At 46.0% G+C, this 27324-nt stretch overlaps 1 long non-coding RNA gene across 1 annotated transcript in view; it reads right to left on the bottom strand.

Annotated features, from left to right (window-relative positions):
* The window catches only part of LOC134898181 (uncharacterized), a 68201-nt gene that overhangs the window by 13251 nt on the left and 27626 nt on the right, over positions 1–27324 (bottom strand). The window contains exon 2 of the long non-coding RNA XR_010172186.1: positions 9620–9658. This is a non-coding gene — a long non-coding RNA (uncharacterized LOC134898181). The remainder of the gene's footprint in view (positions 1–9619; positions 9659–27324) is intronic.

Here is a 27324-nt window from a genome sequence, read left to right as displayed (position 1 = left end):
GGGCGTTGCAGCTGGTGGCGACGCAGTCGTCCATTGCGGCTGCGTTACACCTGCCTGGCCCTCCTCTGTCGTTTGCCGCACCTCACGGGTTTGCCGGGGGACAGTTTTTTCCCGGTGGCCTTCCCTGGCCAGTTGCGCAGGCGTTGCCCGCGTCCTCCGGAGCGCCTTTCACAGGCCTCCCGGTTTCATCCTCACCACACTTTTACCCGTATTTTGCAAGTTCGGCCGCTGGCGTCCACCCCACGTGGTCAGCCGGTGGCCCTCGGGTTGCGATCCCCCCCCTGCCTTTGCGGGCTCATATGTCGGGTCCTCCCCGGCTGGGGCGAACTCGTTGGCCCAGTTTTGGCAGCCACCCCCCACTCCTACTCCGTTCCAACCTGTTTCGTCGGCATTTCCCGGGTCGGCCGGGCACCTTCCAGCTCCCGCGTGGCTTCCTGCCTACACCGTTGGCGGCGCGATGGGGATCGGGTCTGCCTTACCCCTCGCCATTTCGTCCCCCTCCGTGGGGGTCCTCTCCTGCCGATGCCCGCTGGCCCCGCTCCGCCGAGCGAATGTGCTTTGCCCCTGCTCCCGCCTGTTCCCCCCATTTCTGTTGATGCGCTGGTTTCTCCTGCGCCTGTTGTCTCTTCTGTTTCCTCCTCTCAGGTGCTGGCAAGTTCCGGGTCTTCGTCGCGGAGGGGCCGGAGGTCGTAGAGAGCTGCGGCCGCGGCACCGACGGGAGATGTTCCACCACCACCGGAGTCGGGTGAAACGGATGACGCTGTTCCGGGTCCTTCAGGCGCTGGTGAGCACGCTATTACTCCCCATTGTTCTTCTTGCACTTCTTCCACCTCTTCTAGCAGTGTTTCTTCAGGTTCTCCGCGGCGCCCGCGTAAACTAGCTAGACTTAATGCACGGCGCGTGGCTAAGGAATCGCGTAAAAGCAGCAGCGCCGGCGTCGGCGGTTCCCCCTGACCCCCCCCCCCGTTATACGGAGATGGTGCATTGCGCCAATACGGCCGTTACGCGGGGGTTCACAAGCGGATGCGGGAAAAAATCAGGAAGGGGAAGTACGTTGACATCTTCACCCTTACGGATGAGATGCGGCAGGCTTTTGACGCAGCTAAGAAACCGGGGGGCATTGGGGAGAGTGCTTTCCGTAATTTTCTCCAGTGGTTGCGGGGTTTCTTGGTTTTCACAGCTTGCTACACCGAATCGCGGCCCGCAGAGTATCCCAATTTGGTTAAATATCTCTTTCTGGTGCATGACATGTACTTAAAATCCAAGGGTTCCGCTTGGCAAGATTACGACGAGAAATTCCGTAGTAATCAGGATGGTAACCCCATTCTGCCCGCGGGTTTTAAGGATGTCGAGGTTTGGTTGGAGGTCACACAACAGGTCAAGCCCGCTCCGGACGCCGCGGTCAAGAAGCCTGCGGCGGCCGGGGTTTCGGTTTCCCGCTCCTCGGGGAAAGGCAAGTGTTTTGCCTACAACGAGGGAAAATGCACTAGGGGCTTAAATTGTCGTTTTCGCCACTCGTGTAAGTTGTGCGGGGCCGGTCACCCGGCCAAAGACTGCACCTCGGCGGCGAGCGGTAAGCCCTCCACTCCAGCCGAGGCTGGGGGAGTTGGTAAGTAAGGCTCCCTCCCCTATTCGGGTTCCCGAATTGCGTCGCTGGCTTAGTTTATACCCCGAGAAGTCGGCAGCGTTATTCCTGTTGGAGGGTTTTAGTCATGGTTTTCGCCTGCCCATTTCGGATTCAGTGCACGTGGTGGCGCGCCAGAATTTGAAGTCGGCTTGCGAATTCCCGCATGAGGTCCGGCGGAAAGTGGACGCGGAGATCGGCTTGGGGCGCATGTGTGGGCCCTACGCCTCTCCCCTCTGCCCTCCTTGTGCATCTCCCCCGTGGGTGTGGTGCCCAAGAAGGCCCCGGGTAAGTTCCGCCTGATACAGCAGTTGTCGCATCCTCCTGGCGTTTCGGTTAATGACTCCATTCCCGAGGCCGTGTGCAGGGTTCGTTATCAGTCTTTTGATGACGCTCTACGCTTGGTGCGGGACTGTGGTCCGGGGGGCCTGTTGGTGAAATTAGATGTTGAATCGGCTTTTCGGCTCCTTCCCCTGCACCCGGATTCCCTGCGGTTCCTGGGTTTCAAATTGGGGGCTGAGTTTTACGTGGATCGGTGTCTCCCCATGGGCTGTTCAGTCTCCTGAGCCTATTTTGAGAGATTTAGCACTTTTTTGCACTGGTGCGTCCAGGCCGCCTCCGGGCAACCCAGGGTGGCCCACTACCTGGACGATTTTCTCTTTATGGGCCCAGGGGGAAGTTCGGTCTGTGGCGATATTCTGTCGGTTGCCAGGTCCTTGTTCGAAAGTTTGGGGGTTCCCGTCACGCCGGACAAGTGTGAGGGCCCCTGTAGTTGTCTTATCTATTTGGGAATTGAAATAGACATAGTGGCGGGTTGCTGTCGCCTCCCCGATGATAAAGTGCGTAAGCTGTTGGGTTTAATTCACGATTGTTTGGCAAGCGCAGGGTTCAGCTTAAGCAGGTACAGTCTTTACTAGGTTCCTTCAACTTTGCGTGCCGGATTTTCCCCATGGGTAGGGTTTTCTGTCGCAAACTTGAATGGGCCATGGCGGGGACATTCCGGCAGCATCACACCGTGTACCTCTCCCGCGAGATCAGGGATGATTTGCGGATTTGGGTTTCTTTCCTGGTGTCCTTCAACAGGGAGGTTTTGTGGCCTCCCCCTTGTTGTTCCAACAGTTGGCTCCAGTTGTTCACTGATGTCTTGGGCAGTCAGGGCTTTGGGGCATTTTTTGCCGGGTCGTGGTGCGCTGCTGCTTGGCCGTCTTATGGGTGGCACAGGGATTCACCAAGAACCTCCTTTTGCTGGAGTTGTTCCCGATCATAGTTGCCCTGGAGTTGTGGGCCTGCCAGTTCTCAAATCGGGACATTTCATTCCACTGCGACAACTTGAGAGTGGTGCACGCTATAAATAATCAGCGTTCTTCCTCTCCACAGGCTTTGCGGCTTTTGCGACATCTGGTGCTAGTTTGCTTGCGGCGCAATATTAAATTCAGGTCCCGTCACGTTCCTGGAATCGACAACGGAACTGCGGATGCGTTGTCTCGGTTCCAGTTTGATAAATTCCGGGCGTTGGTTCCAGGAGCGGCGGCGGAGGGTTTACCGTGCCCGCCTTCTGTCTGGCAGATTGTCGAGTTTGGAGACGCTAAGCTTGCGCGGGCCGGACTTCGTTACCCATTCCTTTCGGATTGGGGCGGCTCCTATAAATCTTATGTTCGTTTTGATAAGATTTAGGTGCGCCTGTTGCGCTAACCTAAAAACTTGTTTACTCGTCGGTTTTTGATTGCTTACCATTCAGGAATCGAGGGTGTGAAGTGAATTTTTAAATTTTCCTCCGCGGGGGCCTAATTTCAATTGGCTGTTCTCTTAAGGTCCACGGGAGGTTTTTTGAGTTTTCTCCTTCACTTGGGTTATTTCTGTTATTGCATTTATCTAAGTTTTGTGTTCAAATTTCTGATGTTAGGGTGTTATTCTTTTTCAGCTGTCGTTGATTTTGGGGAGCAAGTGTGGCTGGTTGGCCATTCTTGTATTTTTTGGGCGGCAAGGCATCCTATGGCACTTAGGGCGGCTGACGTTTTTGGGTCGAGAGAGTTGCGTTGGTTAGGTGTCAGGGGCATGCTTTGGGGTGATTTGTTGCATCTCCTTTTTCACCGTGAGCGCCGCTGGGGTCGCCCCAGCTGTCTAGTCCTGCATTTAGGCGGCAATGATTTGGGTCGAGTTAAAGGCATCGATTTAATTTTGTCCATTAAGGCGGATTTGGTGGCGATTCGTTGTCACTGGCCAGGAGTCCGTATTGTGTGGTCTGAGATAGTTCCACGATTTCATTGGCGAGGTGCGGTGCGTTTCTTGGCTCTGGAGAAGGCTCGCAAGAAGTTGAATTCGGCGGTGTCTCTGTTTGTTAGGGCCATAGGTGGCGTAGCTGTCAGGCATCCTTTACTTGTACTGCGTAATAGGCAGTTCTACAAGGAGGATGGGGTTCATCTTTCTCAGGACGGAGTTCAGGTTTTCTGGAGGATGTTTTTGGTCCTTTCCGTTAGGACTCTTTAGTTTGTTCTTGTTTGCTTGTTCGGATGGCGGTGACGGTTTTGTTAAACCTTTGTGGCGGGAAGTCGCTACCAATCAGCGGTCAAACAGGCATAAGTGGTTATTGTGGGGCACCCTCTTTAGAAGTACGGCAGGTGTGTCCTTCTCTTGCGGGTGGACATTTAGACGTTCCCCTGCAGGAACCGAACGTTTGCCAGAGAAAAGAGTGGTGAGGCCAGCACAATGCGGGTTATGCAGGAAGGAGGCGGGGTTTTGGTAGTCCCCTCCTTGGTTTGTTGGATTTCATCTAAGTGACTGGAGCTGGTGTCTGGTAGCAACTTTTCCTTTGCCATCCTCCAATCTAAATTTAACTTTACAATCTAAATTAATTCCAATTTCAATTGCAATTATAGTTTAAAGAGTTGGTCAGCGATCAATAAATATCGTCTGACCTTTAACTCCAGCTACCGTGTCCGTGTCTTTATTTCAGTGTGTGTCGTTTTATTTTAGTGATAAGCTAGCTTAAGAAAGGTTTATGTTAATCACAATAAAGTTATGGGCGCCTTAGATTAGCTGAAGGCTGCATAAGCCTGAGGCCATATAAGAGCCCAATTTTTTGTGATTGGTTGTTTTACGACTAAGCAGTTGCTAGGTAGATCATGGTTTCCGGTTGTTTTTTCCTATAGGAACATAGGGTTGTCCGTCAAGTTTTAAGGGGTTGGTCTCAGGATAATATATAATGCATAGTCATGTGCCTCAGACTTCCTCTTGCCATTATTGTATGCCCTCCCTGATTATTTTTCATTTGTTCTTGTCCTCTACAGTTAGCTATTGACAGCCAGATTGGCGGGAAGTCGCTACCAACCAGCGGTCAAACAGGCATAAGTGGTCATTGTGGGGCACCCTCTTTAGAAGGACGACAGGTGTGTCCTTCTCTTGCGTGTGGACATTTAGACGTTCCCCTGCAGGAACCGAACGTTTGCCAGAGAAAAGAGTGGTGAGGCCAGCACAATGCGGGTTATGCAGGAAGGAGGCGGAGTTTTGGTAGTGCCCTCCTTGGTTTGTTGGATTTCATCTAAGTGACTGGAGCTGGTGTCTGGTAGCGACTTTTCCTTTGCCATCCTCCAATCTAAATTTAACTTTACAATCTAAATTAATTCCAATTTCAATTACAATGATAGTTTAAAGAGTTGGTCAGCGATCAATAAATATCGTCTGACCTTTAACTCCAGCTACCGTGTCCGTGTCTTTATTTCAGTGTGTGTCGTTTTATTTTAGTGATAAGCTAGCTTAAGAAAGGTTTATGTTAATCACTATAAAGTTATGGGCACCTTAAACATACCTCACTTGTATTTTTGCATATTCAATAAAAACTTGATTTTACATTCTGCACGTTATCACTGCCAAGCTATCTGTTTTACATTGGATTTTGCATTTGGGTGAGTAATGCTCACCACACAACACTAAGGGTGGTATCCTATTAGCACTGATACCTGGATATCGTGATATATGACCAATAGTCACTATCACGGTATCCAATTTGAGGACGTTTTGATCAGCAAAATTGTACCCACGATCGCACGAAAACACATGGGATCGGGGATAAGTCCCTGATCAAATGTGTTTTCGGGGCTCTGGCACCTGAAGCATAATCCCTGCTGATCCTATTAGCAGCTGGAAATAGAATACCGCTTTATGTAATGACGTGTACTGTGTATATATATATATATATATATATATATATATATATTTATTCCTTACAACATAGAAAACATTGTCCATAAGTATACTGCATTCTACATCCCATTACTGGATTTCCTTCTACATCTGAACCAGCAAATTAGAGCATTTAGAATTATTGAAAATAATACAGTGTATTATTTTGTCAGCTTATTATTATTAATGGGGAGAGTTTTAGAAAGGAAAATATACCATATGCTATATACAGTATTTATTTATTAACAGTTTCTTTTATAGCGCAGCATATTCCGTTGCGTCTTACAATTAGAACAACAGTAATAGAACAAAACTGGGTAGAAACAGACAGACATAGAGGTAGGAAGGCTCTGCTCGCAAGCTTACAATCTATGGGGAAATAGGCATTGATACACAAGGATAGATGCTACCTATTGCATAAAGGTCCACCAGATTGCTAGGTTCTTAATGGGTTGTATGATATGATCACCCAGCAATGTTGGCCAAGTGTCAGGAGGGTGTGAGAGTAAAGAAAGACAAGATATGTGATGTTATGTATACTGTACAGAGAGGATGTAATTAGATAGGGAAGCACTGAAGGTTCTGTGGGTGGGTCTGGAATTTGATAGGCTTGTCTGAAGAGGTTAGTTTTCAGGGTACGTTTAAAGGTTTGGAGACTAGAGACGAGTCTTATTGTGCATGGGAGGGCATTTCACAGAGTGGGTGAAGCCTCGGTAAAATCCCGTAATATTGAGTGTGAACAAGTAATGCATGTGGATGAGAGACACAGGTCTTGTGCAGAGCGGAGAGGTCGGGTGGGGAGATATTCTGAGAAGAGTGAAGAGATGTATGTTGGTGCAGTTTGGTTAATAGCCTTGTATGTAAGTAAACATATTTTATATTTAATATGGTAGAATACCGGTAACCAATAGAGGGTCTGACAGAGCGGATCTGCAGACGATGAACGTCTAGCGAGGAAGATTAGCCTTGCAGCTGCATTCAAAATGGAATGTAGTGGTGAGAGCCTATGTTTGGGAAGACCGGTCAGGAGACTATTACAATAATCCACACGGGAGATAATGAGAGCGTGGATTAGAGTTTTTGCTGTGTCTTGTGTAAGATATGGTCATATTTTGGATATGCTTCTTAGGTGTATGTAACATGATCTTGAGACAATTTGAATGTGGGGAACAAAGGACAGTTCAGAGTCAAGAATGACACCCAGGCAGCGAGCTTGTGGTGCAGGGATGATTACTCAGTTATCAACAGTGATAGAGATATCAGGTTGGTAACTACTACTGGCCGGTGGAAATATAATTAATTCTGTTTTGGAAATATTAAGTTTTAGGTGGCGAGATGTCATCCAAGTTGAAATGGCAGAAAGACATTCAGTGACACGGCCCAATACAGATGGTGACAAATCTTGGGAGGATAGGTAGATTTGAATATCATCAGCATACAGATGGTACTGAAATCCGAAAGAGTTGATTAGTTTGCCAAGAGATGTGGTATAGATAGAAAAAAGCAGAGGACCTAAGACTGAGCCTTGTGGTACTCCAACTGACAGAGGTAGCGAAAAGGAGGTGGAATCAGAGAAATGAACACTGAAGGAGCAATTAGATAAGTAGAATGAGAACCAAAAAAGGGCTGTGTCCTGAAGACCTAGGGATTGTAGTGTTTGTATGAGGTGAGAATGGTCAACAGTGTCAGAAGCAGCAGAGAGATCAAGGAGAATAAGTAGTGAGTAATGGCCTTTAGATTTAGCAGTGACCAAATCATTCACTACCTTAGTCAGTGCTGTCTCTGTGGAGTGTTGGGCACGAAATCCTGACTGAAGTGGGTCCAGTAGGCTGTGCGAGTTAAAAAAGTGTGTGAGGCGAGTGTAGGCAAGTGTAGCGCCCTAGTGATATGATGTGTAAATATAGTGTAAATATATGAATATACATGGTATTCCTCATGATATGCTCAATGATGTTTATTATATGCAAGTGGGGGCAAAAGGATCCAAGGGAATACAATGGCACGAGGGGACTGGAGAGACTCTTCCAGAAGCCCCTCACACCAAGCAAGTGGTGAGCGGGTGTGGGGAGAAAACAGGAGCAAGGCGCCTCGAGAGTAGGGAGAGCGCTTACCGGTGAAAGGAGCTCGGGCGATGGAGTACAGCGATTGAGGTTCCGGAGTCCCAGTCCCCGTTCAGAGCTTGTGGTGTACGGCTGTTTCCCCGTGAGTATGAGCTGTGCGGCAGACGATACAGCAGCGGATGGAGTCTAAGTAGTGTGGTCAGAGCAGGGCAGGCTAGGAAGTGTAGACCAGCGGTATGGTGGGCGTCTGTGCGGATACTGATGGCTGTGGCTGGCGGCGCCAATGGGAACTGTCAGGAGAGTGCTGTGGTGCCTTAGCCCAACGTAGGTGGAGGAGATTCAGCCCCGGCAGGGTGAGCGGATCTTTGGAGACAAGGCTCAAGGCCGCTGCCAGCAGTGTCCGTGGAAGTGACTACTCCGTGGCAACCAGGGAAGCTGAGCTGGTTGAGGGAGGCCGAGCAGTGTCAGCACCATCAGCAAACTGAGAGGGGACTTCATCCCTGCCCACCATCTATTAGGGGCCAGAGGAGGAGTCGGGGGAGTAATTGCGGGTCATTCTGTGAGCAGAGGAGGTGTAAGTGAAACTCCTTACCGCACTACACCAGCACCTAACCCATGCCCAAAGAGTGTTAATGGACATAGAGCAGCCATATGAGTACACTAGGGATGAGAAAAGTGCCCACACCCCCTTAGTACCGCTGCTGCTGAAATAGTAGAGAGTACCGCCCTCCATATACCAAGAGGATGATAAGAGAAAATAGGAGGCAGTAGATTAGAACACTATAGGTGTGAGGTGACCGACATGTATAGATATCCAACTCTGTATAAGTGAACAATATGTTTATGAGCGAAAACTATAGTCGGTTATTTGATAGACTACCAGCTTTGCATACTGTATGCTAGCAGAGACTTTGAGGTGGGCTAGCTTTTGTTCAACACTTCTCCTATAGGTGCAGCGGAGCAACAGTAGTCGGTTCAAGATCACTATAAGAGTAGTAGATGGCAAGAAAGGTTACCTCTGCAACAGTAGACTGAGATGCTACACTATAGGAAGATTAGTTGAGGAGGTATGGCCATTTAGCAGGAGAGAAAATTGCCATAAAAAAACGACCGAAACAGAGGAAAGACAAGTTAGTTAGCGTCATCAATCCAGTACAGCTCTTTAGACTTGTAAGGAGGGAACTGTCCGTTTGTTTCCAAATAAGAGTCAATGATTCACAGATGGTTACTTTATAACTTTTATATGCTACTCGCTGAGAGATGAATGGACGGCTACTTTTGTTGCATTTGAGCTGTCATAGGAAAGGACCAGGTATACAAAGTTGCAGGAGTATAATCAAATCCATAGCTGCTTACATTAAACGGGGGTCAGAGCTCCACACCTCACGGAGAGAAGATCACATTAGTACTAGAAAGCGTTTTACTGATTAAAGCAGCGAAGCTGCATTAGTCAGACGGATAGAGCATCCTTATACACCAGTACAGCCTTTCGTTAAAGCTGGATAAACTACAACATACTGTTCATATATATTATTCTTCATGGGTCCCGACTGTGCACATTGACTTAAGAGTACCCGAGTCACTCACTAAAAGAAAACTGATTTTTTTGTTGTATTGCATGCAATTTTAATTGTATAGGTCTGGGGGGATAATAGCATAGCTGTTAACAATTAGTTATACATGTGTATATAAACTACAATTTCTGAATTGAAAGGTGGTTTAGAATTATTTTATTACTGTGCAATAACATACATACCTGTATACTGGAATCCGTTTGAAGATATCCGGAGAGGGCCTGAAAGACACAGAAGAACGAACAGATGCAAATGTAGGTGTCATAGTATTACTAAGTAAAGGTACATGTAAATAAATACCATTACCGGCTTTCCCAATCAAGCCCAGAATAGCCCTAGTGCTTGGGTGGAGGCACGCCCAATAGATACCTGTTGTAACCCAGTAATACACTGACCTAGAGGGTAGAGAGGGGTTACACAAGTCTCTCAAGTAGCTTGGAGGGGCATGGGAGCTGAGAGATGGGATGGTAGTTTGAGAGAGAGTTAGGGTCAGAGTTTTGTGTTTTTCCAGAATGGGAGTAATCACTGCATGTTTGTACAGAGAAGGAAAGATACCAGTAGACAGAGATAGATTACAGATTTTAGTTAAGGTTGGGATGAGCACAGGAGACAGAGCTTTAGTAATTTGTGAGGGTATAGAGTCAATGGGAGAAGTAGTAGAGTAGACAGATGAGAAGAGTGCAGATACTTCATCTTCATTTGTAGGATAAAAATGAAGAGGAAGTGTTAGAGGGTTCAGGAGGGGAATTGAGCAGGTCACTGGCTGTTTAAGAGTTTACCATTTCATTTCAGATCTTATCAATCTTGTCCTTGAAACAGGAAGCAAGATCTTGTGCACTGAGAGTGCCTGTAGCACGATTAGGGTAACTAGTAGATCTCCACAGTTTTTGTAAATATTCAATTCCTAAAATATCCTTCCAGCCAACAGTACTTTTGTATTTATCTATATTGTAAATTGATGAATAATTTACAATAAACTGTATCCCTGCAGTAGGCTCGTGCAAACTGGCTCTCCAGCTCTTGTGGAAGTTCAGTACAAAATGTCCCTTTGGATAAACATGCTGAGAATTTAAATTCTTCCACAGTTGGTGATAACAGGATTAAATCAGCTTCAGGTGTGTGTGTATTAGTACAAATATTAAGGAACTTTAATATCTCAAACCTATGGCAAAAGAGACTGATTGTATGATTTTTATTTTGGAGCACTGAGTGCCGTCTGTCTATATTGAACTGTATATATATATATATATATATATATATATACCAGCGGTCGGGATCCCAGGTGTCAGCATGCTGACGCCTGGATGCCAGCTGCCAGAATGTCGGCAGTGGGTCGAGCGCAGCTAAGCCCTTTGAGGTCTCACTGCGATCTCCACGGTCCAGGCTTGGTGGCTTCCTGCACTCACCACAGGATCTATTCCCACTCCATGGGTGTCGTGGAAACCCATGAGTGGGAATAGCCCTGCTGTACTGGGATTCCGGCTGGTAGCATTGCCGGCTGGCAGGATTCCGGAGTTGGTATCCTGACCACCGGGATCCTGACAGCTGGCAAATCAAACATATTCCATTTGTATATATTTTTTTTTTTTTTTTTTAATAATACAATTTTTATTATTTGAAGGCATACATGAAAGAACAGATAAAGTTGCTCGTCACATACATATAATGCGGTGAACTTTTAATACAGAGACAATGATATGAGAGATTAATCCAGAATGCAGCTTGCTAACATAAACAAGAACTTCAACTAGAATACTGCAGATTGGAATGCAAATTTAGGATTCTGTATGATTTATCTACTTGAGACTATGACGAAAATAAAATGGAGAAGTAGTAAAAAGGAGAATATAAGAAGAGAATAATATGAAAAGAAAGAGAAAAGAAAAACAAGAAAATAAAAATAAAAATCGTGAGAAATAAAAGACAAGGGGAGGGGGTGGAAGGGGGAAGGAGAGGGGGGGGGGGAGAGATCATAGTTATTATGAAATAAAATAAAAGACAAGGGTCTCTGCTATGTACAAAGATTTAGACGAAATGAACTAGAAAGCTAGTGCTGATTGGGATTAAGAGTTAGCGACGACCCGGAGATGGTGCCAGTCTGTATTTTCAAACACTTTCATAACTTTATCTTGAGTAGATGAGTCTAGAGAAACAATAAATGGGGACCATTTGGTATAAAACCGGTCTACATGCCTATCCAAGTCTGGAAATGTATTTCCATTTGTATATATTTAAAATATAGCATCAACTTAGTTGCTCACACACAAACTAGCCTACATTGTGCATACTAAATCCTGAAAAGGGATAGTATGGTAAGCCTAGTTATAGTATAATTAACATACTGAAATTTTGTTATAGAGAGATACCTTAATCATGATGAAAATATAAGACTGTTATTGGATAAAAATATAAACTCGGGAATGTGTATACAGTTACTGATTTAGCATGGTTAATGTACACACCAGTGAAACCCTTAAATGACCCAAGGACAAGTCCAGGTTAGCTTAACCAGGCAGAGTGGCTTATTGAGCAAGTTATAGTACAGTTGTACTCACTGTTACACTGGTTGATGAGCATGAAGCAAAGCTTGTAGCGTAGCTGGTGACTGTCCCTTGGATGCAATAGCAGTGTAGGTGCTGGAACAGTAGTCTAGCAGGTAAAAAGGTTGCTGGTATCTGGAGCTTAGGGGGAGATGTCTGTATCCCACTATGTCACATGTACACAGTAACTGTTGTGTGTTGGCCATCTTGGTAAGGGAATGAAGCATCATCCCCCCGGAGGAGCCATAATGGAACTGTGCAGCAGCACTCTCCTATTCTAATGCCCCCTAGCTACAAGCTTCTCCACTTTATATAAACTCACAATTGAGGGCCTAAAACCATGTGCACTGCAGGGGGGGGGGGGGGGGGGGCAGATATGACATTAGCAGAGGCAGTTAGATTTGGGTGGGTTACATTGTTTCTGTGCAGGGTAAATACTGGCTGCTTTACTTTTACACTGCAATTTAGATTTCAGTTTGAACACACCCCACCCAAATCTAACTCTCTCTGCACATGTTATATCTGCCCCCCCCCCCCTGCAATGCACATGGTTTTGTCCATTAGCTAACAAATTTTCTGCTGCAATCAGATCTGAATGAGGCCCCATGTGTACTGCAGTTGGGGCAGGTATTACGTGCAGATTTGGGTGGGTTATTTTGTTTCTGTGCAGGGTAAATACTCGCTGCTTTATTTTTACACTGCAATATCGATTTCAGTTTGAACACACCCCACCCAAATCTAAATCTCTTCTCACATGTTATATCACCGGTCATGGTCCAAGGAATTCGTGGAGGTGTAGACTCCACCCGTCCTGAACCGCCCAGAAGATGGAAGATGGCGGGAGCACAGCAGTCCAAAAGGAGGCGTGATGGTAAGAATACATTCAGATGAGCTGTACTATAATTCTTTTTCTTTGCTAATGTGTTTGTTCTTTCCCCTAGACACGCCTGCCCAGAGGACATCACCTGCGCGCAGAACATCACCAGCGCGCAGAACATCACCTGTGCACCAAACATCATCAGTGCACAGACCATCACCTGCACGCCAGACATCATCAGCGCGCAGACCATCACCTGCGCGCCAGACATCATCAGCGCGCAGACCATCACCTGCGCGCCAAACTTCAACAGTACGCAGTACATCACCTGTGTGCAGGGCATCCCCAGCTCGTGATCTACCCTCCAGGAGCTCAGAGACTGTGACCCAAGAGTCTCAAGAAAACATCACCCTTGTGGACCCATCACCTGAGCAGTTTGAGTCGACAGGGTTAACCGATGAGACATTTCTAGGGTTTGATGACAGCCGTGCAGACGCATTCAGCCATACCCTAGAAAAGTCTCCAGATTTGAGGCCCAGAGAAGCTCCTGGAGTAGCGGCACCACAGGATGTAGAAGGTTCATATATCAATCCATTGATTTTTTTTGTTCACCATTTTGTATAGTTTACTAACTTATTTTTTTGGTTTACTTTTGCAAACAGAGGTCCCATGGACTAGCAGCAGATTCGCGTCAGGGATTGGTCCTTTCTTCAGGCCGGATAATTTTGTATCAACTCGGAGAGATCCTCCAGTACACGCCTAGTGCGATACTGGCGTGGATGTGGAAATGAAGCACGCACTGACTCACCCAGTGCAGACATTTGCTGACCACGATCCTGATGTTCCACAGCCTTTTCATCCTCCACACTTGCCACCAGCATGAACATCACAATCTGGTCAGAAAAAGGCTCCATTATTGTAGTCAGTGTAAAAAAATAGGATATATATGTTAAAAACACAGGGATTGTCCTAAAAAAACGATTCCACAAGAGATCTGACTGTAATGGCAGCTCGTCTCACTGAAGTCTCAAAAATGGGAGTGAGGAGAGAGGAGTGGCTTTGGAGAAGTGTAACCTGGGTAAAACAGGGGAATCATGGGTACATTTCCCTCAGCCGAGTACAGGAAAAAAATATTCTTTGAAAAAATCTAAATATAATAATGTGGGTCATAAATACAAAAACCAAGTACCTAATTACTTCAAATATAAATAGATATGCTATTAGAAATCAAAAAAGCAACAACAAAAAAAGTATTTTAGATTTCTTGTCAGCTAATGCCAGAAAAACTTGGCGCAATGAAATTGACGAAAGTAATGTCGAAAAGCACCGACAGTCGACATTCTTCAATTGAATATACTTTTGTCAAAATGCCGCATTTTTAACATTACAGACATTCGACTGTCGAATATTCAAAAGTCGAAACTGAAACAACAGGTTTTTTGACGATAAGTGGCGTATTGAATTGTCGAATCCGATTCTACATGATTTTTTGACGAAAAAGCCCCATTTTTCGACAAATTCAGTAATTCGACATCAATTGAATATACCCCTTTGACTTTGATTCTTGCATATCCTGAGGTACACTGAATGCAATGTTTACAAATTCATCATATCTTCTAGGTGGCTTGCCAATATTTGTTGATCTTTTCTGTGAATGAACTTTCATTCTGGTAGTCTTTGGTCCAGATGTATCTCCAGCTACTGGCATGTCCACGTCCAGTGACACATATTTTTTCTGAATGTCAAAGTCCAGCTTTCTGTAACTGTACTGTCTTTAAATAGGGTGTGGTATGCAAGGTCAACCACACTTAGGTCGACAGCGTCTAGGTCGACCACTATTGATCGACAGTAAGTAGGTCGACATGGTTTCTAGGTCGACAGGGACTCTAGGGTGACATGTACTAGGTCGACATGACAGAAGGTCAACATGGGGTCATTTTCTCCGTACAGTGACCAGGATGCCCAACTAGTACATCATGTCCCCTCGCATGGCTCACTTCACTCGCCATGCTTCGGGCAAGGTGCCTCGCTGCACTTGGCATAGGCTACCATTCCCAATTGTAGTCCACGTGGATCGTAAAGTATGAAAAAGTTTAAAAAATGGAAAAAAAAATTGTGAAAAACTCATGTCGACCTTTTATCATGTCGACCTAGGGGAATCAGTCAGTAGTATGCTGTCAGCGCTGGCAACCCTGGAAGATTTCCGGGCATACCACTGAAGGGGTTAATAGGTGTTATGTCTTTTAGAACAACTGTTACAGAACTTTTTTTTTAAACTGTTGAGGGCAAGGCTTCCACCCAAAACTCTTTCTTAAGACCTGCATCCTTAAGCAGACATTTTACTTTCCCTACTAGTCTATGGTTTGCTAGTTCAGTAACATTGTTTTGCTCAGGAGTATAAGCATTAGTCTAATTCATACTTTCCCAATAATTTTTCTACCTCTTTGTTTAGATATTCTCCACCATTTTCAGATCTCAGCACTTTGAGTATGTGGTCTGTTTGATTCTCTACAAGCCTTTTGTAGTATGCAATTTTGATTGAAAGATTTCTCTTTTATAAAGTACATGTGTCATTCTTGTGAAGTCATCTATAAATGTCACAAAGTATCTGTATCCTCTAACAGATTTACTTCCATTTGACCACGCACATCTGAATGTACTATTTCAAGTGGTGATGTAGTTCTCCGTGTTGACTTTGGAAATGGCTGACTACTCTGTTTCCAAAATATGCAGCTTTTCCACACAGGTTTCTCTATTTTATATATTTATATTCTGTAGATTTTGAATACTATCATATCCAAGGTGACCAAATCTTCTATGCCAGAGTTCCAATGACTGTGAATCATTTTTCATCATTTCATAGCAGTGCTGTGTATGTGTAAGGACATACAATTGCTGACATTTTGGCCATGTAGCAATGAATGTGCCACATCTGTTTCTCACAATGCGCTCTCCTTTGGCAAAATGGACTTTGCTCTAGGACACTGATAGCGATAAGATTTGTCTCCATGTCTGGTACACAAAATACATTTTGGACTTCTGTAACTATTGTCGCAGCTGTAGTTATTTGTGAATCCGGACAAGGACTAGATACTGGGTTTGGACTTGGGAGCTGAGGTCAGAATTGGGCAGGCTTGAGATATCACCTACTCATGCAGACGTGGCAGGGTGGCTAACTAGTCTGGAGAGAAGAGTGATAGGTGACAGGCTATGTGGGTACTGGAACAGAATGCTGGATGGAACCAGCAAAGCAGGAGTTCAGAATGCTGGATGGAACCAGCAAGGCAGGAGTTCAGAATGCTGGACAGAACCAGCAAGGCAGGTTTGTAGAATGCTGGGCGGAACCAGCACAGCAGGGTTTCCAGATGCTGGACGGAACCAGCGGTGTAGATTTGTAGGAGGCTGGGTAGAACCAGTACAGCAGGGTTTCCAGATGCTGGACGGAACCAGTGGTGTAGATTTGCAGAAGGCTAGGCAGAACCAGCACAGCAGGTTTTCCAGATGCTGAACGAAACCAGCAGAGTAGGTTTGAAGAAGGCTAGGCAGAACCAGCACAACAGGTTTTCAAGATGCTGGACGGAACCAGCAGGGCAGGTTTGCAGAATGATGGGCGGAACCAGTACAGCTGTTTTTGCAGGATGCTGGGCCAAACCAGCAGTGCAGGTTTGCAGAATGCTGGGCGGAACCAGCACAGCGGGTTTTCAGGATGCTGGGCGGAACCAGCACAGGAGGTTTTCAGGATGCTGGGAGGAACCAGCAAAGTCACTAATGCTGCAATGACATACAAGGCAGTCCCTCTGCATCGCTGGGATGGCACACCACTGAATCTGGAAATGCTGCGGTGTTATTGCAGTAGTGGCCCTTTAAGATCATCCAGGGAGTCAGGTAGTGCTGGAGATGGATAGTGCACTAAGGGGCTAATTCAGACCGGATCGCTGTAGCAGCAGTGATCGCAGTCTGAATCCTTTTGTGGACTGCGCATGCGCAGCGGCTGCACTGCGCTTGTGCACCCCGGGAGCCCAGTGAGATGCTAGCAGCATCTCTGGGCTGCGATCGCCTCTGCTTGATTGACAGGCAGAGGTGGCCGTGGGGTGGGGCGGAGCGTGCCAACGGCGTTAGAACACCATTGGTAGGGCACGGTCCGGACAATGGAGGCATGTCCGTACTGTTGCGGGGGCAGGCCACGGCGGCTGCATGACGTCACACGCAGCCGCTGCAACCCGTGATGTGGCAGGTAGCTTTCGCACCCGTGCAGGGCGGGCAGGACCTGCCATGCGTGGCGGACTAGCCCTGTGCTGGGCATCCCCCCGCATGTCTGAGTAACTGATCGTAGATGTGCTAAATTTAGCACATCAATTTAGCACATCTACGATCAGATCTGAATTACCCCCTGAGTCCGGCAACTTTGGTCACCTGCTCTGCTCAGTCTACCAGCACCTATAGAATAACTGAAAGTATAAAGAGAATATATTACAGCGCTACTGGAAATAATGGCGCACTAAAGCATCACAGTTCCATTCACGGCACCCCTAGGCCAAAAAGTTTCTTATTGATTAAATTGAGAGAGAAAAATTAAATTAAGTAAATTGTGTTTATATCTCAGCCTTAGGTACAGTTATGTGGTGAGGGACAGGATTTGCTTCTGTTGGTCCACATATTTTATGATTGGAAGCCACAAGCACGGGTTTTGTCTATTACATTGACATTAAATAATTTGAATTGTTCCTTGACCACCAACCCAGGGCACCCCTGCAAGTAAAACAGAATGAAAGTTGCTCATATCAGGGTGCCTAGGTACACAGTTTGAGAACCACTGTGTTAATATATAAATATATGATACATAATGCACATTAAATAAATATAACAAGGCGGCTGGTAGGAACAACATTTATTAATATATCATTAAATATAATTTCAAATAATAATAATAATAATAATAATAATAATTTTATTTATATAGTGCTCTTTCTACAATAGGACTCAAGGACCTAATTCCATATGAAACATCAATAAATAAAAACAGATACACCTGTTCATAGGCACAATGGGGGTAATTCTGACCTGATCGCTCGCTGCAGTTTGTCGCAGCACAGTGATCAGGTCGGAACTGCACATGCGCCGGCGTGTGCCGGCGCATGGCAGTCATCGCTGCCTAGCGATCGCCTCTGAGACAGAGGCGGTCGCTGGGCGGGAAGGGGCTGAACGGCGGCATTAAGCCGCCATTTAGGAGGCACGGTCCGGCCAGCGCAGGCGTGGCCGGACCGTTGGGGGGGCGGGCCGCGGTGGCTGCGTGACATCTCATGCAGCCGCTGCGGCCAGCGGCAGCAACAAGCAACTCCCGGCCAGCCGTAGGAGCTGCGCTGGGCGGGAGTTACTCCTGAAATACAAAAGCATCGCCGCAGTGCGATGCTTTTGTATTTGTGCGGGGGGAGGGGGCATGTCAGGGAAGATGATCGTAGCTGTGCTAAATTTAGCACAGCTACGATCAACTCGGAATGACCCCCAATATTACATACGCAGGAGGTTCCACTCGTAATTATACTATTGAAGGCCCAAAGATATGCTATCAGTCCAAATGAGCCATTGAGCCATTTTCTGTTACTAGTCTAGAAATGATGTGGTTCCTTAAGGGCCCCATACACTACAACGACAATGCCCGATTTCGACCTTCAGGGTCGATAAATCGGATGGAAAGTGGCAAATCGGATGTGTTTTACATCCGATCCGATGCGCGGTCCCGTGAGTATTGGATTGGAGCCCCTAGGTCGTTAATGCTGCACTCGTGATATGTCGGTTCCCGCAGGCATGGCTGGGATCGCATAAGATACATTGGGGCAGATGTATTAAGGCATAAGGAAGTGGTAAACCAGGGATAAGTGCAAGGTGATAACGCACTAGCCAATCGGCTCCAATATGTAAATTGGCAGTTATGAGCTGACTGGCTGGTGCGTTATCACCTTGCACATATCACTGCTTTATCACTTCTTTATGCCTTCTCCAGGCTTAATACATTTGCCCCATTGTATGCAAAAGGACTGCATACGATGTATCCTATGCAATCCTGCCGCCCGTGAGGCTGCCGGGCGGTTCAAGGGAAATCTTATGCGACATGAGAGTCTGACATGTCGCTGTAGTGTATGGGGCCCTTTACAGTCCTTAAGCAATGTGACTTGCTGTGGATCTTGGCTGGATGGATGCAAGATGGTTTAGGGTGATAAATACGGGCACATAGAGTCTGTTTGGGAATCCAGAGGAAAACACTGCAGCGTTTGTATGAAGGTGTAAATAAGCACCAAATGGTAGGTACAGTAAAGCCCAGTACCCACGGGCCGATGCAGGAGAGATGTGTGCTGAGCGAACCGCTCAGCACACATCTCTCCTGCCGCTCAGCACAGCGCGATCTGTGCTGAGCGTGCGGGGGGAGACGGGGGGGCCGCTCACTTCACCCAGCGGGTGAAGTGAACGACCCGCTAGATTGGCCTGCATGCAGGCCAATCTAGCAGCAGCGATAGCGATGTGCGGGGCCGCGCATCGCTATCGCTGAGGGGGCTACACACGGAGCGATCATGCTGATATTCTAAGCAATCTAGTCAGATTTCTTAGAATATCGCTCCGTGAGTACCCCCCTTAAGTGGCTGCTTGACGCGTTTTGCTAGGGCAATCTCCACCCAACTTCTTTGGAAGCAATGACAGAGGTGTATCTATAATGGGTGCAGTGTATGCAGTGCACACGGTCCCCTGGGTCTGTACATTCTGCACCTAATTTTTCAATATTTACCACTCCAGAGTCCCGCTGGCAGCAACGCTGTACAAGTCACGGGGAAAATGGCACGGTGGCCATTTTCCCAGTGTTTTGCACATGCACGGTAGAAAAATCACCAGGAAAATTGCCACAGCTCCCTTTTCCCACAGACTTGTGCATGCACAGTAGACTCTGGTGCTCCGAGTGCTCAGAGTCTACTGTGCTGCCGGGTAGAGAGGAGGGGGTCCTGGCAGTGGCATCACAAGGGGGGTGCGGCCCACACCCGGGTGTCACCAGTCAAGGTGTGACACTAAAGTGCCGGCTCCTGCTCAGTGACAGGAGCCGGGTGCTGCGTTGTAACATTACGTGCAGCAACCCGGCTCCTGTCACCCTGTAGAAGGCAGTACAGCAGGCACGTATTTCTCTGGGGGTAGGCCGCATCTCCCAAACCCGGGAGTGATGAAAATGGGGGTCAGGATGCTTAGCTCCACTCCTCATGTGAAGCCACACCCCTTTTGCAGCCAAATCGTGTGCAATATTAGTGAGTGACACCTCTGGGTCCCGGACGGAGACCCTCTCTTAATACTTATCATTAGACTACACTCTTTCCTCATACCTGTCTGTTATTGTCTGCCCTTGCTGTATAACGGACCTTGGGACTTACCATTAGACTACGCTATTGGGTCATCCCTGTCTCCCACTGCCAGCCTTTCTATGTGATGAACCTTTCACTTATTATTGAACTACACTGGAGGTAAAGATAGGACAAAGGCTGAGAGGAGAAGTGTGAAATCAATGGTAATTAAGACAGATTGAGAAGACTAGACAGAGTGATAAACAGTTTAATAAGAAAGACAAAGATAAGAAACATTTTACTGCAAATAAAGAAGGGGGGTAGTTAAAGGAAAAAGGGAAAACAGGAAGTCTCACAGGAAAAAATATTTAAAAGAAACAACAGACAGCTGTACAGAAAGAATGAAAAAATATATATATGAATAGTAACCTACTGTATTACATAAAGTAGTTAGAAAAACAGTGTTTATCAAGAAAAACAACAGAATAGTGGAGGTTATATCAAATAGGACATTTTTAAAGCAATATAGAAATTTAAACACAAAGGGCTGTAATCATCAAGCACTGCCGCTCGGTGCTAATTTAGTATCCAACTAGCAGCAAGTAGCAGTGGTGGATACTGAAATACCACAGCAAGTCAACATTGCTCCAGTGCAGAGACAGCTGATCTAAAAATCAGCTTTCCCTGCGTTCCCTATCACTGCTACCGTAGCAGTGAAATTTAACACTGCCAAGTCTGACTCATTAGTTTCCATTAGAGATCTGCAACACAGAAATTCTTCCCATTAAGAACAGATGCCATCTTCAGATGGGAGTGATATAATATACCAGCATTCGGGATGCTGGCGGTCAACCCGATGAAGACAATCCTGACAGGGGCTAGGCAAGTACACTTACCGTCCCTCGATACCCCCTAAGGGGTACAGTATATTCATTAAGATTTGGATCCATTCCGACATGCAGTTGTCGGAATGGATCTGACAACCCCTATTCAATGGACGGCCAAATCCGACTGTCGAATCTGGCCATACCCAAGGTCCTGTCCTGCCGCTGCTGTCAGTGGATGTGGATGCGCTGACAGCAGCGGCGGGGGTGCAGATGGCGGGGGGCGGTGGGGGAAAGCTGGACGGCAGCGGTGTGGCGGGTGTGCTGAGAGCGGCGGCCGGCGGGGGGTGCTGAGATCGGCGGCTGGCGTGGGGAGCTGGCGGCGAGGGGACATGTCTGCGGCGGTTAGTTGGAGGTGCTGCAGGGAGAGAGGTGCCTTTAATAAAGCTGAGACCTGAGTGGCCGCAGCGGTGCATGTATAAACAAGGAGCAAATAGCAGCGCAGGGGGGGGAGGGGGAGCTGGAGACAGCTGGTTACAGTGGACAATATCAGGGGAGCGCAGAGTAAAGCAGTTAACGCGGCGGGATAGGTTAGTATATCCCGCCCCCCGTCTTCTCACCTCAATCCGACCTGCTTTCAAGTCGGATTGAGTTTGTCGGAAAGGGGGCCAAAACCTGTCGGATTTGGCCCCATTTCCGACAGAAGCACGCGGATCGGCAGCTATTCCGCTGATCCACAGGTTTTCCGGCAAGTCAGGAATTCCCGACTTGTCAGAAAAAAACTGCCTCTAATGAATAGGTCGGAACTCCTTCCGACCTATTTCTGTCGGAAGCTGCTGTCTTTCCGACAAGACGGCAGCTTCCGGCAGTTATTGAATACACCCCTAAGTCTAACACTCCCTTCCCAAACCCTAGCCCTCCCTCCTCTGCAGCCTAACCCTAACACTCCTCTGGGGTGCCTTAACCTCCCCCCATCCCCGCAGCCTAACCCTAACCCTCCCTTCTCCGCATCCTAACTCTAAAAATCTCTGAGTGCCGCTGTTGTTTGAATGGGAGTTTGTATATATATATATATATATATACACACAATGTCCGGCACTCCAATACAAACTTGAAACACGCCCGGTGCCCTCACAGCCATAAAGAGATAAATAGAAGACGATAACAGGCGGCACTCACAGCTTGGTGGAAACTGGTAAATAAACGGACCAGATACCGTATAGATAGATCAACGTTTCAATTTATGCAATTGTGGTCAGGATACATATAAAATACAAATACTCTCACCTTATATCCCCACCGATGTGAACACTTCTCCCGCCCGCCGGAGCGCCAGCGCTGGACGCCAAGGCGGGACGCTATCTGATGACGTGGCGGCTGACAGCCGCTACGTCTGCACCAAACCCATCACCATAGTGACCATCTAAACAAAAACATAACGCTGGACTCTCCTATATTGGCAAAACCATCAGAAAGTTCAAAGAAAGGATGACGGCACACAGGTCCGCTATTAGACAGGCATTGTCCACTGGCATGAGTGATCAGCCAGTGGCCAGACACTTTGCCGAATTCAAACATAGTGTTGCCAGTATCAAGTACCGCATGATAGATCATATCCCGTTATCCTTACGAGGAGGTGACAGAGGGGCTGCCCTTTTGAGATGTGAGGCCAGGTGGATATCCAAATTGGATGTCTTGGCCCCACGAGGTCTCAATGAAACTCTTCCCTTATCCTGTTTTTAGGGGGTGGATTCCTTTTTCCTTTTCAAAGCATTTTTTACTTTATGCATATCTATTAATTTTTTCGGTTGAAAATTATGGTTCATATTGAATATGTGATCCTTTAATGCGAGGTCTTGTATATGTAATGTATTTTTCCACATTTCCCTACATGTTTCTAAAAATGGACAGTTCTTGTCATATGAATAGGTTTATATGTGGTTTGATTTGATCTTACTAACACTGTACGTAGGCTTTGTTTCTATGTATCGTTATTGAATGCAGCGTTATGTTTTTGTTTAGATGGTCACTATGGTGATGGGTTTGGTGCAGACGTAGCGGCTGTCAGCCGCCACGTCATCAGATAGCGTCCCGCCTTGGCGTCCAGCGCTGGCGCTCCGGCGGGCGGGAGAAGTGTTCACATCGGTGGGGATATAAGGTGAGAGTATTTGTATTTTATATGTATCCTGACGACAATTGCATAAATTGAAACGTTGATCTATCTATACGGTATCTGGTCCGTTTATTTACCAGTTTCCACCAAGCTGTGAGTGCCGCCTGTTATCGTCTTCTATTTATCTCTTTATGGCTGTGAGGGCACCGGGCGTGTTTCAAGTTTGTATTGGAGTGCCGGACATTGTGTGTATATTTATGATTTACCAAACTGCTGGTGTGATCTAGGTCACGGCAACCATTGATCTGATATTCTTTTGAATCTCTGATTCTCGTCTGTCTCTCAGGATTTGTTGGACATTTTTATTTATTTTTTTCTACACTGGGTGACTTTATTATTCACTTTGTTTTGGCTGCTGATTTTTTACAGAACTTGTTTGTGGTCTGATATTAAGAATAATCATTGATCAGTAATTTATCTGACAAACCAGCATTTTATCTTACACACTATTTTGCAATATGGCTGAATCCAATTTAGGAGAAAAAGAGATCTTTAACCCCTTGTTAATTCCATTACAAGAACATTTCAGTTACTCTGAATCAGAGACTGACACTATTTTGCATAAGGAACAACTCTTTGATCAAATTGAGGCACTCTCCACAGAAGTGATTTTTCGTGATCTATTACGCCTAAAGAAAAGGGAGATTGATTTTACCTATCATGCGATTACACTCAGCGATTATTTTCGTGCAAAGAAAATACCCAGGGGGTTCAGAGTACGCAATTGTCCCACGATAGGAAGATGGGACCCTGCTTTTTGCCGCAAATGGGTCTCCATTTTAAATAAATGCTCAGCTGACTTAATGCTGCTGGTCATTGAGCATTCTAATAAGGAAGTGGAATCAATCAAAGCAAAAATCTCAGTGCTGGAAGGGACACATATACCATTACTGGAGGCTGACAAAGACAACGAGTGGTTGGACAAATTAGCCAGCCAGCTTGCCACCTACAAACGCGACTTGATCAAATACAAGCGCGAAAAATTCCTGAAAGTCGAGAAAGACTATGATAATCATCAGGTGTATAGGTGGCTGTCAGGCAACAAGGAAGGTGAGTTCAAACGTCCTTTCTTTCGCAGACAACGCCACCCGGGAACAGCACTTGATACTGAAACTTCCACTGAAAATACCAGCACGGCCAGCGATTCTGAACCCCGCCGGAATCGTAATCGCAATCGTCGCAGAGGTCCTAACATCCCTTTAGGAGTGACTACACGTACCGGTGCCCGCAAAGATGCCCTACTCGACGAGGCGGACAATTCAGACGCAGCCAAACGTGGAAAAAAGCCACCCGTAGCCAACAAGAGCAAATAATTTTTAACTTGTCGAGTACGGAACTCACAGATAGTGAGAAGAGTGTCCTTTCTAAGGGCTTTTCCTTTGTGCCGTCCAAAGATTTTAACCACCTGAGATGGAATATTGAGAAACACCAACTTCAACGGAAGCTCAAATTAAAAGAATTTTTCTTACAGAAACAACCTGATTCTACCAAGAGTGATCAAGGCTCTATCCCTCCCAGTTTACTTCCATTCAAGAAACCGTCCACTTTTGACCCCCTGTCCAACAATCCTAGTATCAAAACATTTATGCGTGTCATTGACCAGCAGGTGGTGAATACCATGAAAGATCCAGCTCCCACAAGATCAAATCTGAACTCACAAGAACTCAAAGCTTTGAAGTCGTTATCGAGCAATGAGAATCTTGTCATTCGCCCCGCAGATAAGGGGGGCGCGGTGGTGCTTCAAGATCTTCAAGATTATAGATCTGAATTACAACGCCAGTTAGCGGAACCTGGTGTTTATTTAAAACTCCGGGGGGACCCAACCATCGGCTTTTCTAGATGTCTTAGAGAAACCTTGTTATTAGCATTAGATTCTTCCCTTATTTCTGAGGAGTGCTTTGAGGTCCTTATCCCAGAGTTTCCCATTGTACCGCTACTTTATAGTCTGCCCAAGATCCATAAGGGCCTTGACCCCCCACCGGGTAGGCCAATTATTCCGGCACGGGGCTCTTTATTTCAGCCCACATCTACTTTTCTTGATACTATTCTGCAACCTTTGGTGCAGGCACAATCTAATTATCTGTTGGACACCACAGCACTTCTCAATAAATTGATTGATTTGGGGACTGTTCCCAGTGATGTGTGGCTTATTACCGCAGATGTGTGTAGTTTGTACACTGTTATTCCCCACGCTGAGGGCCTAGAAGCGGTGAAAAAAATTTTGTTGGAGTTTGGCTCTTTAAATGCAACACATGTTGAAATTGCGGGGCAACTGTTGGAACTCATCCTCACCAAGAATTATTTTCTTTTTGATGGCGATTTTTACCTACAGACCAAAGGGTGTGCGATGGGTTCTGCGGTTGCTCCGACGTATGCCAACATTTTTATGTTTGCAGTAGAGAATGATTTATTTTTCAGAGATCCAGAAATAGCCACAGACATTGTATTCTATACAAGGTTTATAGATGATCTATTGTTGATTTGGAGGGGTACGGAGGAAAAATTTAAATTGATCATGGAAACTCATAACAACTCTGCTAGTCCAGTTAAATTTACCTTTAAGATGGACAGACAGGTGATAGATTTCCTTGACGTTAGAATTTCCCTTCTTGATGGCAGGATTTCCACCACGGTCTTTACTAAACCCACTGACCGTAACACATTCCTGCATTGGAATAGTTGTCACCCCAGAAGCCTGAAATATGGCTTACCATATTCACAGATGATCAGAATTAGAAGGATCAATGATGATGTTTCTATAGCATCGACTCAAATTGATGATCTTATATCTAAATTTGTAGTTAGGGGTTATCAACTCCGCAAATTACTTCTTGATAAAGAAAAAGTACTGGCCATGGATAGAAAGGAGTTATTAATTAAAAAGATCAGGACAACACAGGACTCTAAACTCCCTTGGGTGAATCAGTACCATTCACGCTCTGAGACGGTATGTAAGATTGCCAAAAAACACTGGCACCTTATAAAATCAGATGACCAACTGAAATTGGGTGATGTTGATTTGATGCCTTGTTTCTCTAGGTCCAGCAATCTGCGGGATATTTTAGTCAAAACTGACATTACAGGTAAAGGGAAACCATCTCCAAAGAATTTTCTGTCTTTAGGCAAAATGGGATGTTATAAATGCCCGTGCACTACTTGCAAGTATATGATCAGTGGGGATACGTTTTGTCACCCCCATTTAGGTACTAAGCTTAAAATTCATCACCGCCTAACATGTGAGAGTACCCATGTCGTGTATCAGATTATATGTCCATGCGGACTCTCCTATATTGGCAAAACCATCAGAAAGTTCAAAGAAAGGATGACGGCACACAGGTCCGCTATTAGACAGGCATTGTCCACTGGCATGAGTGATCAGCCAGTGGCCAGACACTTTGCCGAATTCAAACATAGTGTTGCCAGTATCAAGTACCGCATGATAGATCATATCCCGTTATCCTTACGAGGAGGTGACAGAGGGGCTGCCCTTTTGAGATGTGAGGCCAGGTGGATATCCAAATTGGATGTCTTGGCCCCACGAGGTCTCAATGAAACTCTTCCCTTATCCTGTTTTTAGGGGGTGGATTCCTTTTTCCTTTTCAAAGCATTTTTTACTTTATGCATATCTATTAATTTTTTCGGTTGAAAATTATGGTTCATATTGAATATGTGATCCTTTAATGCGAGGTCTTGTATATGTAATGTATTTTTCCACATTTCCCTACATGTTTCTAAAAATGGACAGTTCTTGTCATATGAATAGGTTTATATGTGGTTTGATTTGATCTTACTAACACTGTACGTAGGCTTTGTTTCTATGTATCGTTATTGAATGCAGCGTTATGTTTTTGTTTAGATGGTCACTATGGTGATGGGTTTGGTGCAGACGTAGCGGCTGTCAGCCGCCACGTCATCAGATAGCGTCCCGCCTTGGCGTCCAGCACTGGCGCTCCGGCGGGCGGGAGAAGTGTTCACATCGGTGGGGATATAAGGTGAGAGTATTTGTATTTTATATGTATCCTGACGACAATTGCATAAATTGAAACGTTGATCTATCTATACGGTATCTGGTCCGTTTATTTACCAGTTTCCACCAAGCTGTGAGTGCCGCCTGTTATCGTCTTCTATATATATATATATATATATATATATGCAGAAAGAGTCGCACTCACGTGTAATATTGGAACAACAGCTGGGGTGTCTTCCACGAAAACCCC

Source organism: Pseudophryne corroboree, chromosome 1, assembly GCF_028390025.1.
Source record: "Pseudophryne corroboree isolate aPseCor3 chromosome 1, aPseCor3.hap2, whole genome shotgun sequence".
Lineage (NCBI taxonomy): Eukaryota > Metazoa > Chordata > Amphibia > Anura > Myobatrachidae > Pseudophryne > Pseudophryne corroboree.
The sequence above is the reverse complement of the archived record's forward strand: the minus strand, read 5'-3'. Positions and strand labels throughout refer to the sequence as shown.